The sequence below is a fragment of the Lepidochelys kempii genome, chromosome 7 (genome assembly GCF_965140285.1).
Source record: "Lepidochelys kempii isolate rLepKem1 chromosome 7, rLepKem1.hap1, whole genome shotgun sequence".
Classification (NCBI taxonomy): Eukaryota; Metazoa; Chordata; order Testudines; family Cheloniidae; genus Lepidochelys; species Lepidochelys kempii.
The window spans coordinates 34263564-34278306 of record NC_136386.1 but is presented as its reverse complement, the minus strand read 5'-3'; the positions used below and the strand labels follow the sequence as shown (position 1 = coordinate 34278306).

General features: G+C 41.4%; 1 long non-coding RNA gene across 8 annotated transcripts in view; it reads right to left on the bottom strand.

Annotated features, from left to right (window-relative positions):
* LOC140914428 (uncharacterized) overlaps positions 1 to 14743 on the bottom strand; it is a 110777-nt gene that overhangs the window by 8674 nt on the left and 87360 nt on the right. For all 8 annotated transcript variants that reach the window (XR_013636045.1, XR_012159851.2, XR_013636044.1 and 5 more), the window contains one exon: positions 2333 to 2529. This is a non-coding gene — a long non-coding RNA (uncharacterized LOC140914428). The remainder of the gene's footprint in view (positions 1 to 2332; positions 2530 to 14743) is intronic.

Sequence of the window (14743 nt, the reverse complement as noted above, 5' to 3'; positions counted from 1 at the left end):
TGGTGTACAGTGTACTTTATTTTGCACTAAGTCACATCACTTGATCCAGTGAAGCACAGCACAGTGCAATGCAATTTAACAAACAGCTCCTTTTTGTGATAGGTAGATGTGAGCCACAGGTAGGAAACAGCATATGAATTTGCAGACAATGCTGTTACTTAAATTATATCCATGGATTCTGACTAATCAAGCTGGAAACACTGCTTTTTGAGTCTATGCTGTTTCTATTTTGGATTGCAGCCCTCAGAGAGGTATAAATGCAATTCGATATGCAGTTTCTGAGTATGAACACTAAGACAGAATCATGTACAGTAGATTTAATTTATTTTTTCAATCCAAGTGCTTTTCCTCTCTTGTGTTGAAAGAAAATAGGCTACTTATATTTTATTCCCCTGGACTCATGATATGTTTCACATTGCTAGATTACTACTCTTCACATATGCTATTCTTTAACAATTAGATTAAACACTTTTTAAAAATGTTTATATAACAGAGGCAAGCGGGTGGCGTGAGAGAAGGAGAGAAGCAATTCTCTAGCTGATTCTTAAAATACTGTACATACCACCGTATCATAATTTCTGCCATCTATAAATTCCTAAGTATCAGTCAGTCAAATAAGACGTTTAATTTAATCATGAGGGGAAGTGGAAATCCAGCTAAACATGGGAAGTACAAGATGAATCTATTGCTTTGCTCCTTTGAATTAATTGCCCTTTTATTTAATTAGGTGTTAAGAACTATGAGCAAAGCGCAACTATAACATGCTATTATGTTTGAAGTCCACTTCTAGTGGAATTTTTTTTTTAAATTAGCTTCTGGGCCAATTTTCCAAAGTGGCCATATCTCAGCCTTTTACTTTGTGTAGACAGAATTACCCATGCCAAAAAGATTACAAAGCCTGGACATTGCAGCATTGAGGGTATAAATTCAGAGATGCTGTTTTTAAAATCTTGACCTAGAAACCCATGTATACTATTTTTTTTAAAATAATTGGTTATTCATACTTTAAAGTTTTCTATATTTTTATTTAAATACAGACTTGGTTTATAAAACTAACCCGACCACCACCCTTAGTAGGAATGTGCTATCTGGTACCTTTACCTTGCTGTGTGTATATTCAGTGTGGGCTATAGAATTCTCTAATACTTTAAAGTATGCATTATCAGCACCAATGGAAATGCGGGTAGATAGGAACATGGGGACACATACCAACATATGGTAAGTATGTAGGCCCAGATCCTCAAAAATATTTAGGTGACTAGCTCCCATCAATTTCAAACCTGTTGGTCTGGAGCGTAGAGGGGATATACTCCTAAAGAAGTCTTACAGTGGACATGGGGCTGGAACCAAAGCCAGACACAGTTAATGGAAAGACCCCACACTGGTTGCAGCGGGCTTTGGATCAGGCCCATAGACTCTTTCTTTTAGCTATGTGGAATGACTGAATTTGACATTTAGGTATTTGTAAAATGTAACCTGCTCAATGTAGGTATAAAGATTTGTCCTTACTATTGGAGTTCAGCCCTTTATGCATAGTACTAATAGTTCTTAGAAGATGGATACAAGTACAACATTGCTTTGGGAAACTAAATAATTGAATAGAAGTGTTGATTTCATTTGTCACTGCCAAACATAAAACATTTTAACACCAGAATAGAGGAGAATAGTCCCAGCTTGATCTGCTTAATGTGGAGGAAAAGGTGGGCAGTCCTCTGAAATGTAAGCTATTATTATTCTGCTTCATAATAATTTTCCTGTCTAGAGGGACTAGATTTATGAGCAAAGTGATAAAAAAAATCTCACTCAGAAAGACCAGCAATATGACATGATAGGGCATGAATTGTATTTTATTAATTCCTACTTAGAGTGTTGGCAGAGTGCTACCCCACCAAAATTAGATGCAAATACAATATAGTTCTCACATTAGAATGCCTTATTGTGATTTTACACATATCTATTACAAATTACTCAGGGATTTTCAGGCCTAACTGTACTGTATCACAGCCAACAGAGAATTCTTATGAGCTAATCAGATCATTTGGCTTCACCTTCTGGCCTTATGCTAATTGATGAGACTCAAATCTTGAGCCCCAAGCAATTCTGCTTCCATGCAGTCATTGAATTTGAAATTATTACTGTTAAATGGTGAACTTACAATCCAAGCCATGAAATGGATGGTGTTTGTTAACTGTGTTATGGCTCAGTGTTGCTACCTGATAACTCATTTGGGGATGCCAGTTTTATAACTTTTTCTTATCAGCTGAGAACCCGTTCTGGCTGGAGGTCACTCAGGAACATACCTTAGCTGGGAAAGTAGAAAAATGTGGCTCACCAATTTAAGTTAAATTAATATTCAGACTTTCTGGCTGTGCAGTGGCACACACATCCTGTGCACATGGAGACTTTTTTTTAAATTTGGGCACTAAATATAGGTGCTCAAATTTGGCACAGAGGTGCCTAAAATGGGTATGTGGAAATTGGCTTCAGTGAACGGTTGAGAACCAAATGGAGAAAACAATGGCTGGTTACCTAAACAAAAAGAGAAAATAAATTAATAAAAACTTGTAAAGGTCTGAAAAGCAGAAATTAAATTGCCCGAGCAAACGCCTATTGCGACAGATCATTCAAACAAGCACTCACCTTTGCAGGTTATGGAGGAATTTTCAGTTTGGGGTGAAGGGTGTAAAATCCACATGTATATAGAATAAAAAGAAAAGGAGTACTTGTGGCACCTTAGAGACGAACCAATTTATTGGAGCATAAGCTTTCGTGAGCTACAGCTCACTTCATGAAGCTTATGCTCCAATAAATTGGTTCGTCTCTAAGGTGCCACAAGTACTCCTTTTCTTTTTGTGAATACAGACTAACACAGCTGCTACTCTGAAACCTATGTATATAAAATAGTAATTTCTCAGAAGTAGCTTTTCTTTAGCCTCTGGCATACACCTTGTCGAACATTGACAATGGTCACATTTGCAGAAAAAAATTATTATAGAACAAGACAAATTGCATCTCTCTTAAAATCTGAATTCCCTTAAAGTGTACTCCCTTCCCCACCCCAACCATATCCCAGAACAGGAGCGCAATAGAAGATACTGTTCTGAACTCCTGGCTGTTTGTGTGCCTTTAAGAAATAGGAGCTACCATCAAGAATAACTGGTAATGTCTAGTGATCATTAGCACCAATATTTCCTTTATATAATAGACTTGCTGTGTGTGAGTGAGAGTGTGAGTGTGAGAGAGAGAGATTTCACCTCTCAGTTCATCTCAGAAGAGTTTACTGGAGTAGTAGCAGAAGTTACTAGAAAGGCGATTGCCTGGGGCACATGAGTGAAGTGCATTAAGTCTGTTCTCCTGCACTGATTCATGTAACATTCAGAACAGATTAGTTAAATGGTCTTGCTAAAAGTTTCACAAATCTTTTGATTGAAGCTGAACTAACTTCTGGTTTGCATAGATACCTTGTTGAAATTAGAGGTTTTGCATGGGTATGATGCAAAGATGCAAAACCAGGCAACTCTCAGTTACAGCTGATTGAACACCAGAACTTTTCTTGAATTTCTTGCAAAAAATCTTTGATTTTTTTATACCAGTCCTAACACAATTAAAAAAAATGGGGGGGGGAAGGGTGTCAAACCAAGGTTTGGAAAATTTTCACCAGTTCTAAACTCAGTAATTTTAACTGTTTAAGATTTAGATATTTGACCCCAATATCTCAAAGTGAAAATCAGTTTGCAAAAACCCACACAGACTGAACCTACATTATGAAATTTGTCTGTTTCACAGATCTCAGATTCATTGCTGAGATTTGCCCAGGTTCTCTGAAATCATAGTGTGGACACCATGTAAATAGAGAGATGGTCTCTCACACCTTCCCTCCCACTCATGATCCCAAAAAACCCCTCCTTGCCAATGCATGAGCATGTGGACCACCACCTCTCCCCTTCAGAATCACAGAAAATCTCTGTGGCAGTTACAGCAATTTCTTACTTTGAAAAATAAGGTGTGTAGTGAATTTGTAATTTTCTAATGCAGATTAGCAGCCAGAAACAAGGATGGGGAACCAGCTCCATATGATCAGCCCGTTCTCTGCACAACAATTATCCATGGATCTCAGTTTGGGAATTTATGCCTTAAATGACTTAAGAAAGGCAAATCCTTATATCTGAAATCCTCCCTATGATCTGAATATTGGTTATGGTTGCATTGTGTATTTGGGATGGCTTCTTAATTACATTTCCACATTGTATACCCATTCCAATACCCTCTTTTAAAGGGGTCTCATGATGAAGCATGCAAACCCCTGTAGACGTTACAATCACTGTTTTAAACTGCTCTCAAAGAGGTAAATACTTTATCTTTAGATGGAAAGAACTTCGGGATAATCAATTTCTGCAGTTAGAGCCTGACTGAGCTGCTGCTGAATACAATGGGAATCTTTCCATTGACTTCAACAGGAACTGGATCTAGCCCCTAAGAAATTACATAAAATTAAAACTACAAAACTTTCATTAAGATTTAGCAATAGTCAGTGGGGTCCTGGAAATATTTCTAGAGACTAAATAGCCCCCTATGCTGAAAGTGTACATAGCTTTGGTCATCATTTGGAACCTGACCACCTTGTGTCTCATATTTCCTGCAAGTCACATCAACTCTTGTAAGACTCTGAAATTATAGTTAATTGAGATGAGACAGAAGAAGCTATGATTGCAAACAGATTCAAGATGTGAATTGTCTAGATAATCTCTTTAGACGTGGGAAGATATATGTGGCGGGGGGGGGGGTTGGGGTAACTATACCTGGATGAAGACTGCAAAAAAGTTTTGGTTGATATTTGAGGTTTTAAACAACTTGAAGTGCGTTCAAACCCTTTTTGTATTAGTTTTCCATAAATCTTTTAGCAAAATGAGTTTACTCATGGAAGTGTTCTCAGAAACATCTGCTTAAGTGAGTACTGAATTCTAGAGAGTTCTGCTCACACAAGTAGGAAGCAGAAATATACCACGAGATGAAAGTCCAATCCAAACTAACATATGCAGCACAAATGTCAAATACTGAATTCAGACAACAAATTGTTCCAAATGATCTACAGACAGAACAACTTGCTGAAATTATTCTGCACATATTTTCAAACATAAATTCAAGAAAATCAATCTGTTCATGGACAAATAATGAACAGAGGAAGAGGGGAAATATCTCAAACAAATATGAAACTGCAAATTATTCACTCAGCTCTGCTGGCAAAAACCAATTTTTGTGGTAGTGGAAGCCTGTAGAGTAGGAGGGAACAGCACAAAAAATTATTCACTCCATACCCTATATTGCAATACTGCAAAGGATTCAACATCTAAGTTAAAGGCTGAAAATGAGAAGGCAGACAATGAGATTGCAATGACAAGGTCCCACACCAAAGGCTCTTAAGGAAACTAAGCAGTCATGGGATAAGAGTGAAGGTCCTCTCATGGATCAGTAACTGGTTAAAACAAAGAGTAGGAATAAATGGTCAGTTTTCACAGTGGAGAGAGGTAAATAGCAGTGTCCCCAAGGATCTGTACTGACCAGTGCTGTTTAACACATTCATAAATGATCCGGAAAATGGGGTAAACAGTGAGGTGGCAAAATTTGCAAACAATACAAAATTACTCAAGATAGTTAAATTCAAGCAGACTGCAAAGAGTTACTGTGATACTGGCAGGCCAAGTGCCAGCTCATGCCATGGTCCCTAGGTATCACTGAACACTTACAAATGCATAGTTGGAAACCAGTCTGGCTTGTGTGTGTTAACATTAGCAAAAATAGATACTAGAGTTATAACAGTGTATTTAATGGTTAGTAGGGCTGTCGATTAATCACAGTTAACTCATGCGATTAACTCAAAAAAATTGCAATTTAAAAAAATCTATCATGCTTAATGGCAGTTTTAATTGTGCTGTTAAACAATAGAATACCAATTGTAATTTATAAAATATTGTGGATGGTTTTATACATTTTCATATATATTGTATTCTGCATTGTAACTGAAATCAAAGTGAATATTTTTGATTAAATATTTGCACTGTAAAAATAGTATTTTTCTCAATTCACCTCATACAAGTACTGTATTACAATCTGTTGTGAAAATGCAACTTACAAATGTAGATTTTTTTTGTTACATACCTGCACTCAAAAACAAAACAATGTAAAACTTCAGAGCCTACAAGTCCACTCAGTCCTACTTCTTTTTCAGCAAATCACTAAGAGACAAATTTGTTTACATTTACAGGAGATTATGCTGCCCTCTTCTTATTTACAATGTCACCAGAAAGTGAGAACAGGCATTTGCTTGTCACTTTTGTAGCCGGCACTGCAAGGTATTTATGTGCCAGATGTGCTAAACAGACATCTTAAAAGAGCAACACTCTGATGCGGAAACTACAGAACCCGAACCACCAAAAAAGAAAAAATTCTGCTGCTAGTGGCATCTGACTCAGATAAAGAAAATGAACATACATCAGTCCATACTGCTTTGGATTCTTATCAAACAGAACCCATCATCAGCATGGACCCATGTGCCCTGGAATGGTGGTTGAAGCACGAAGGGACATATGAATCTTTAGGACATCTGGCATGTAAATATCTTGCAACACTGGCTACAACAGTGTTTCTCTTAGTGATTGGCTGAACAAGCAGGACTGAGTGGACTTGCAGCCTCTAAAATTTTAGATTGCATTCAAAAAAATCAGTTTTTTTCTACAAATTCTACATTTGTAAGTTCAACTTTCATGGTAAAGTGATTGCACTACAGTACTTGTATTGGGTGAATTGAAAAATACTTTGTTTTTTTACAGTGCAAATACTTGTAATCAAAAATAAATATAAAGTGAGCACTGTACACTTTGTATTCTGTGTTGTAATTGAAATAAATATATTTGAAAATGTAGAAAACATCAAAAAATATTTAAACAGTATTCTATTAATGTTTAACAGTGCAATTAATTCAATAGTTTGACAGCCCTAGTGTTTAGACTTAATACATGCTGCATCCTACAGGCATTCCATAAATCCTATTTATAATATTTATATCCCATGTTATAAGGTAATGTGTAAATGTTTGCTCTGTAACTATAAAAGTGTTTGTTAAGACTGTAAATTCCCCCCAGTCAGGGGAGAAGCATTACCAAATGTGAAATATTAGCACGTCTTAGGGTGACCTACCTCCTGCCAATCAGGAAGGAATATTGAATCCAAGTGGGCCATTGTGGAATAAAGATTTTGTCCATTGCCACACACACACAGGTTACATGTAGCACTTGTCCCATCAGCTTGGATTCAAGGGTGATAAAAATCTCTGACAAGGAGAAACTGGGTCTCTTTATGCTGTCTGAACTCTGAGGGGAAAAGATTCCTAGACAAAGGCAAGAGATCCCGCAAGCTGCTTGGCTTGGCCCCAAAGGACATAAGCAAGTTTTTATTATAGAAGCTTCTATTGGCTTTTGAATTTAAGATTGTATGTGTATGCTCAGTTGTGTGTATGCTTACCTGCTTCAATCTTGTAAATAACTCTGATCTCTTTTCTTAGTTAAGAAACCTTTAGTTAATTACAGGATTGGCTACAGGCATTGTCTTTGGTTTGAGATCTGAGCACATTTGACCTGGGTAAGTGACTGCTCCTTTGGGACTGGGAGTAACCTGAATATTGTTGTGATTTTTGGTGTAAGTGATTCATCTATCACATAGTCCAAGTTGCCTAAGTGGCAAGGTAGATGGAATGTCCAAGGGGACTCCCTGACACCATGGTAAGACTGTTGGAGTGCTTTAGGAGTTCACACTTGTTACTGGGTTGGTGAAATCTAATTCTAGAACATACAACCAATCTGGGGTTTCTTCCCTGCCTTTTGACAGTCTGCCCTGAGGTTGGCACTCACAGTCATGAGCCACTCCAGGCAGTGTGACAGTTACAAAAGGATCTGAAAAGGTGGGTTGCTGGGCAACAAAATGCCAGCTGAAATTTAGTGTTGATCAGTGCATTACTTTTCACTTGAGAACATAATCCCAACTACACATAGCTGTTACCACTTAAGAAAGATCTTGGAGTCATTGTGGATAGTTCTCTGAAAACATCCACTCAATGTGCAGCAGCAGTAAAAAAAACAAAAAGCTAGCAGTGTTAAGAACCATTAGGTAAAGGATAGATAAGACGACGGAAAATATAATGCCACTACATAAATCCACAGTATGCCCACACCTTGAATACTGTGTGCAGTTATGATTGCCCTATCTCAAAAAAGATATTAGAATTAGAACAAAGCATGGAAACAAAAATCATTAAGGGTATGGAACAGCTTCCATATGAGGGAAGATTAAAAAAACGGGGACTGTTCAGTTTATGAAAGAGATGGCGAAGGGGGATATGATAGAGGTCTATACAATCATGATTGGTGTGAAGAAATTAAATACGAATGTGTTATGTGCCACTTCACATAACACATGAACCAGGGGTCACCCAAAGAAATGAACAGGCATCAGGTTAAAACATAAGGAAGTACGTCTTCACACAGTGCACAATCAACTTGTGGAACTTGTTGCCAGGGGATGTTGTGAAGGCCAAAAGTCTAACTGGGTTCAAGAGGAATTAGATAAGTTCATGGAGGATAGGTCCATCAATGGCTGTTAGCCAAGGTGGTCAGGGATGCAACCCCATGCTCTGGGTGTACCTTAACATCGGACTGCCAGAAACTGGGACTACATGACAGGGATGAATCACTCAATAATTGCCCTGTTCTGTTCATTCCCCCTGAAGCATCTCACAATGGCAACTGTCAGAAGACAGGATACTGGGCTAGATGGACCATTGGTCTGACCCAGTATGGCTGTTCTTATGCAAGTTCTTTGGGGCAGGAAGTCTCTGCTTTGCGTCTAGCACAGAGATCATTGTCCAAGCCAAATAATGGATGCCCCAGAGTACCCCTCCCATGGAAAAACATATGGGGTGGGGCTGTAGAGAAGGCTTTCTCCACCTCTTTCCACTCAGGAGAGGGACTTGTCCCTATGGTGGAAAAAGCCATGTAGTTGCCCCTAAACTTATGTCTCTGATGGTTCCTCCCCCAGGTCTAAACTGCACCAGCTAGGACTCCCCCTGGCCAAACCTGCTTTATGGACCTCTGTGTGGAGAGTCTCTCCTCCAGGATTCCGTATGGAGCTGGGAGGTGGACAAAATACACCCTGGCTTGGCCACCCCATGCCACTTCCTAGGCCTATCCAGTCTCCACCCTGTTCCTGCTCAGACCCCAAAGAAAGGCCTTCTCCTTGTCTGGGGGGAGCCACACAGGGTGGTACCACAGAGGTGACCACATCCCCTTCAACTCAAAATGGAGAGATCCATCTGTGGATGGTCCCCTCTGTGCCCAGTTCACAAGGAGGATACTCCGGTATGACAAAGGTGTTACTCAGATTTCTTAACTTGCTTAAGATAAAAGTCTATTAATGCAATGCTTGGGTTATTATGAAGAATGAACAGAGACGCTCTGGGCTGGTGGAGGGATGACAGGCTCAGGACAAGACTTAATAAGGGCCAACACCTGATTGGTCAGATGCAGAATGCCCTTTCAGATGCTACCACTGTTCAGCACAAGTGACTTACAAGCCTAATGATGTAAATAAGCACCCCCAAAAATCACTAGGACAAGTTATGTCCAACCCTGTTAAATCTTTTATTCATATTAAAACCAGAGAGACTCTATAAGTTGCTTTGATGCTAATTAAGGAATATAACCATTTGAAATGAAAGATGTGTGAATCCCCATTAATGCCGATTGCCACAGATCTATTATCCCCTCTTGGCTTGATATTGAGCCAAATGAGTTCATTATGACTAACACTACAACAGTGAATACAAATGAATTAGTGATTACCATATTATAGCATTACTGTGGCCAATATTTTTCCCTGGACTCTGAAAGGGAAGAGGAGAGATGCCTGGTTCCCTATCATGAGACTATTTTAGGAAATCATGTCAAGAAAGGAAAGACACTTCTGACCTTGAAAATGAAGAAGAAAACTTTTGGCAAGAGAAGATATTTGCCTAGAGCAAGGGTTCTCACAAGAAATTTTTTGATGCCCTGAGAGTGTGGCTACCAACTCTTCCTTGGGGCCACTCTGACAATTTTTCCTAAAATACTTAATTAACTTTAGGAGAAACAAATAAATATGCACAGATACATAAATAAATTACAATGATTTGAGCATGTGGGTTTTTTTGCAGACTCAATAAAAATAATGTACAGTTTTCTATTCTTTACGGGACCTAAACAGAATAGAAACAAAATAAGGTGCTTTGCACATTCTTCTCTATTTTGTTGTTGTTTCTTTTGCCTTTTTGTCTGCCTTTTTATTATTATTATTATTAAAGACATGCTAACTAGTAAGGTTACTGCTGTGAAAACTGATATATGTATATTTGTATGTATCACTTTTCACAGCAGACTTACCAGCTAGCTGGGAGGCAGTGAAGAGTGACATTAACAAACAAACAAACATCACTTTTCATAGCAGACTTACACAGCCTTGGCAAGCCAGGGGACAAATTGAGCAATGGATGGAGGGGTGGGTAGGGTAGGGAGGCGGGGGGGCAGGGGTGATGGGGGGCGGGGAGGGGTAAGCCCAGGCTGGGGATGGAGCATGAAGCCCTGCAGCCAGAGCCTGGCACCTGTCACCCCAGGGCTGAAGCTGGAAGCCCAAGCCCCACCACTCCGGGAAGGTGGGGAACTCACACCAGCTGCTGCTCCTCTGGCATTCGTGGCTGCAGAGGAGGGCAGGGCCCAACCCCTGCTGGCAGCCCCAGGGTAGGAGCCACTGCTTCCCCACCCCAATCACTGCCCAGGAGGCTGTGGCCACAAGAAAAGCCTCTGGTGGCCGCATTTCAGAAACACTGACCTGGAGTCATGATCTGCCCCTTTCTGGGCACAAACCTTGTTTACCACAAGTACCTCTGGGTCACTAGTACAGCTCTTTTCCCTGCTCTAAATTTTGTCTTAGGACACTTGCCTGTGCATATCAGGTGATCCTGGCTGCTTTCCTAAATCTATTAGAAGGGCTTTGCAGATTTCTACAATATCTTACCTCTGGGTTTGAAAAGCCACTAAAAAGGTATTTAGCCAGATTAAACATAACAAAGACATTCAGTAACCCTTCTACTCTCACTCCCAGAGGGAAAGTCTAAACGGATTAGAGCCTAGCTGAGGTTCCCTTTCTGACCACACCGGAGGGCCCCCACCCCCTCTGTGATCCTTCTCCCTCTTGCCTCAGGAGGCGGGCAACAACTATTTAAATTAAACCCCCCAGAGTTTCAAAGGAGCAGGCTTGATGGAATCAAAGTCTCTGTGTCTTGGTCTTCATCCCATAACATACCCGGACAATTCCACCTGACACTTATACAAACAGCTGATAGCATACAATTTCCATTTAACATAGTCCCTTCTCCTCACCCTCACAGGCCATTTAACAGACAGGTCCTTGGGGGTTACAGGCCGTGAGCTGGGTCCAGCTGAGTAGTGCTGATGTATCGCCGACAGACCCTGGTCGTGGACAGGCGGTATTGAACCTGGGGTCTCTGGAGCTTAGTTCATGAGCCTCTAGAGCATGAGGTAAAAGCCAACTGGCTATTAGCTAAGGCTGTAGAGCAGACTCCCCCACCCCCCCTTGGTGGCACGAGGTGGGACAGAACACCACACCCAGAAGGTGTGTGGGTTACACTGACACTGCTGAATCACCCCACAACACCCATCCCTGGGGCTAGCCAGGCACTGGCTCACCTCCTGGTGCAATTTCAAGTAACCTCAGAGCTGCTTTAACTTGTGCCAGGGTAAAAGTGGATGGGCCTGGCCCCTCCACTTGTCACCACAGGCCCCGGCCCTGCCCCTTCTCTTCCTCCCCCCGAGGTCCCATCCCCCCTCTGACCAGGCTGGAAGCGGTAGATAGCCTGGGCCCCCTCACCTGCGCAAGGTGCCCCCCCCCCAAAAAGCAGTCCCAGCTTATGTCCCCACCCATCAGACCTCTGCCCAGGGCAGGTGGAGGGTCCATGGCTCCCCACAGCTGCCTGGGCAACTCTTACCATGGCTGGGTTGCAGCTCTGAGGCCCCACCCCCCAGCTGGAGTCAGGTTGGGGTAAGAGCCACGCGAGCAGCTGTGGGGAGCCACAGACCCTTCATATGCCCTGGGCGTGAGGTCTGGGGATGGGGTGGGGGTCAGGGATATGGGCCAGAGGCTGCTCTCATGCTCCCCCCACCCCAGGCAGGTGATGGGGCCCGGGCTCCCCGGCCCTGGTCCAGCTTGGCCAGGCTTAAGGAGAAAGAGGAGGGGTAGGGATGAGGCCATGGAGCGGGCAGAAACCCTTGCCCTCCCCCAACACACACACTTTTTGGATAGCTCTGCTGCCCCTGACTTGTGCCGGCTGATAGTGGCCCCTGCCCAGGTAAGCACAAACTCTCTAGCCATACTGTTTCTCCAGACATGTCCCCAAAACACCTATACCAGCAGCTGCCAGGGAGTTGCGTAGAGCTGGATACACTGGCCCTCTGCAACCTGAAATTTGTCCACACAGTCCTCACCTGCCCTTCTCAGCCCATTTGCACCTCTGGAGCAGCAGAAAGGGGCTATGTCAAGGCCCAGGACCTAAGCTGTGGGCTGTGCTGGTTCTGGCACAGATCCCTCCCAACATTGTTCACTGCTTGCTGTTGACAACTCCATTTTCAAACTGTAAATGGATCAAAAGGCCAGCTGCAATTAAAAAGACACCCTTTGAAAAGACTCCCTGTTCTATATATTCCTCCAGTAGATCTGGCTGAAAGGGAATACAGAAGACAAAATGCTTTTTTAAAAAATGTTTCCATTTAGTGTTGAAATTTTCTTTTCATCTAATTTTTCCAACCAGCTCTAACCTTCAGTGCCATCTTTCTTTAGAAAGTATAAACAGAGACCACTTCCTAACATGCTGCGATCAGCAGAGAAAGAAACAGCTTGTCCTTTTCAGAAGTGAGTGAATTTCATTGGTGTCATGCAAGAATCATGTTGACGCAGTCTTTTCTTGGAAACTGCAGTAATGGGTGCAGATATAAATTCTGACGTAGTTAATTTCTGCTGCCTTCAAAACACCGTCAGCTACATGTGCCTGGGGGACACACTACCAGCTCATCACCTGCCAAGAGGTCATTTTCAGAGTAGCTCCAATTTTTCCCAAAAGGCTCCCATGCTTTTCCTTCAGTGATTTATCTGCTGCAAAAGTGGTAGGCCAGTAGTTGCTGGGGCACTGTTGGCATTGCATAGCCAGCTTTAGCCAGAGAAGCTCTTAGCTCACAAATTAATATCAGATTCCTTGTTCTGCCTCATTTATATTTTACTTTTTAATCCAGTGTAGATACAGGCATGGATTGTCTGATCCAGGAACAAAGCTTGATCCATTATGTGGCACTTAAGAAACTGACAAAAGGTAACAGAGGCCCCAAAACTGCTCATACTTTTGCACATGTTTAGCTTGACACACAAGTAGTCTCATTGAGCTCACTCTTTGGGAGAGCTATGCCCAAAAATGTTCTGTAGAAATGCCATTTCTTTATACCTTGCATCACTGATGAAAGCAAAAATAGTATTCTGCCCCTAATAGTCAATATTTTCCAAGGAGTGGGTTGCTCTCAGCACACAGACCCCAATTTACGGGTATGGTACAGAACTCAGAATAGCATCTCAGTTTCTTGCTTTCAGATGACCTTTCTCATGGGAATTCTAAAAATCTGATCTGTGCTACACATGCCTTTCACATATAGTTTGCGTATTGCTGGTATGAGTCTCACACCAGTGTGAAAGAGGAGTAACTCCATTGATGTCAATGTGGTTACTGATGTAAAAATGAATGTGAGATCAGCATCGGGCCAGAAGAATCTAATTTATATGATTTTCTAAGTGATGCTTTGCTGCCAAAAAAGTGAAATAACTTCATAATTAGATGTACCCACTTCAGTTTGTCTCAACATGCGTTTCTCAGCTGCCTGCACATTCTCTGTTATTCCAGCCAGTGTGCCTGCTGTATCCAATCTTTCCTCAGTTTTGCAGACTCTCTCAGGTCACTTCTAACTTTGCCTCCTTATCTAGGGGTTTAAGCACAGAATCGAGAACCAGAGACACCCAACTTCTAATCTGCTCTGTATATTGACTCCCTCAGTGACTCAAGTCACTAATCTCATGCTGTAAAACAGGGGCCATACCTGTATCAGAGTGACATTATGATGATCAATGTTTGCACTGTACTGTAATCTGACAAGCACTAAACAGTTCCTGTTTTTCTTTGCTGGAAGAACCTTCCAAATTACCAGAGATCCAAGAGATTATCCTTTTGCCTCAAATGTGGCTATTGCTTTAACCACCTGGTATCAGGTTACCTCCTTAAATATTAGTTAAAGTTTCCTGATACCTCAAAAGGGTGTTGAGAACAAGGATTTTCCCTGCTGCTATGCAGGCGAGGTATCTTCTTTATCTCACAGCTAAGCTCCGGTGTTGTTTTGTTTATTTTATTTTTTTCTTCTTTTTGTCTCCATCCTCTGTCTGGTTTGCACACCTACGAGCAAGTATCCTCTGGCCCACTGAATAATTAGTGTTTATTAGCATCACTGATAGCACTACTGAAAATTGCTCTTATTTCTGTTTTATCTAATGAAGTTTTAACCTTAGAAGGTCATCACTCCCTGTTGACTAATTACTTCTTTAAGGAACGCAG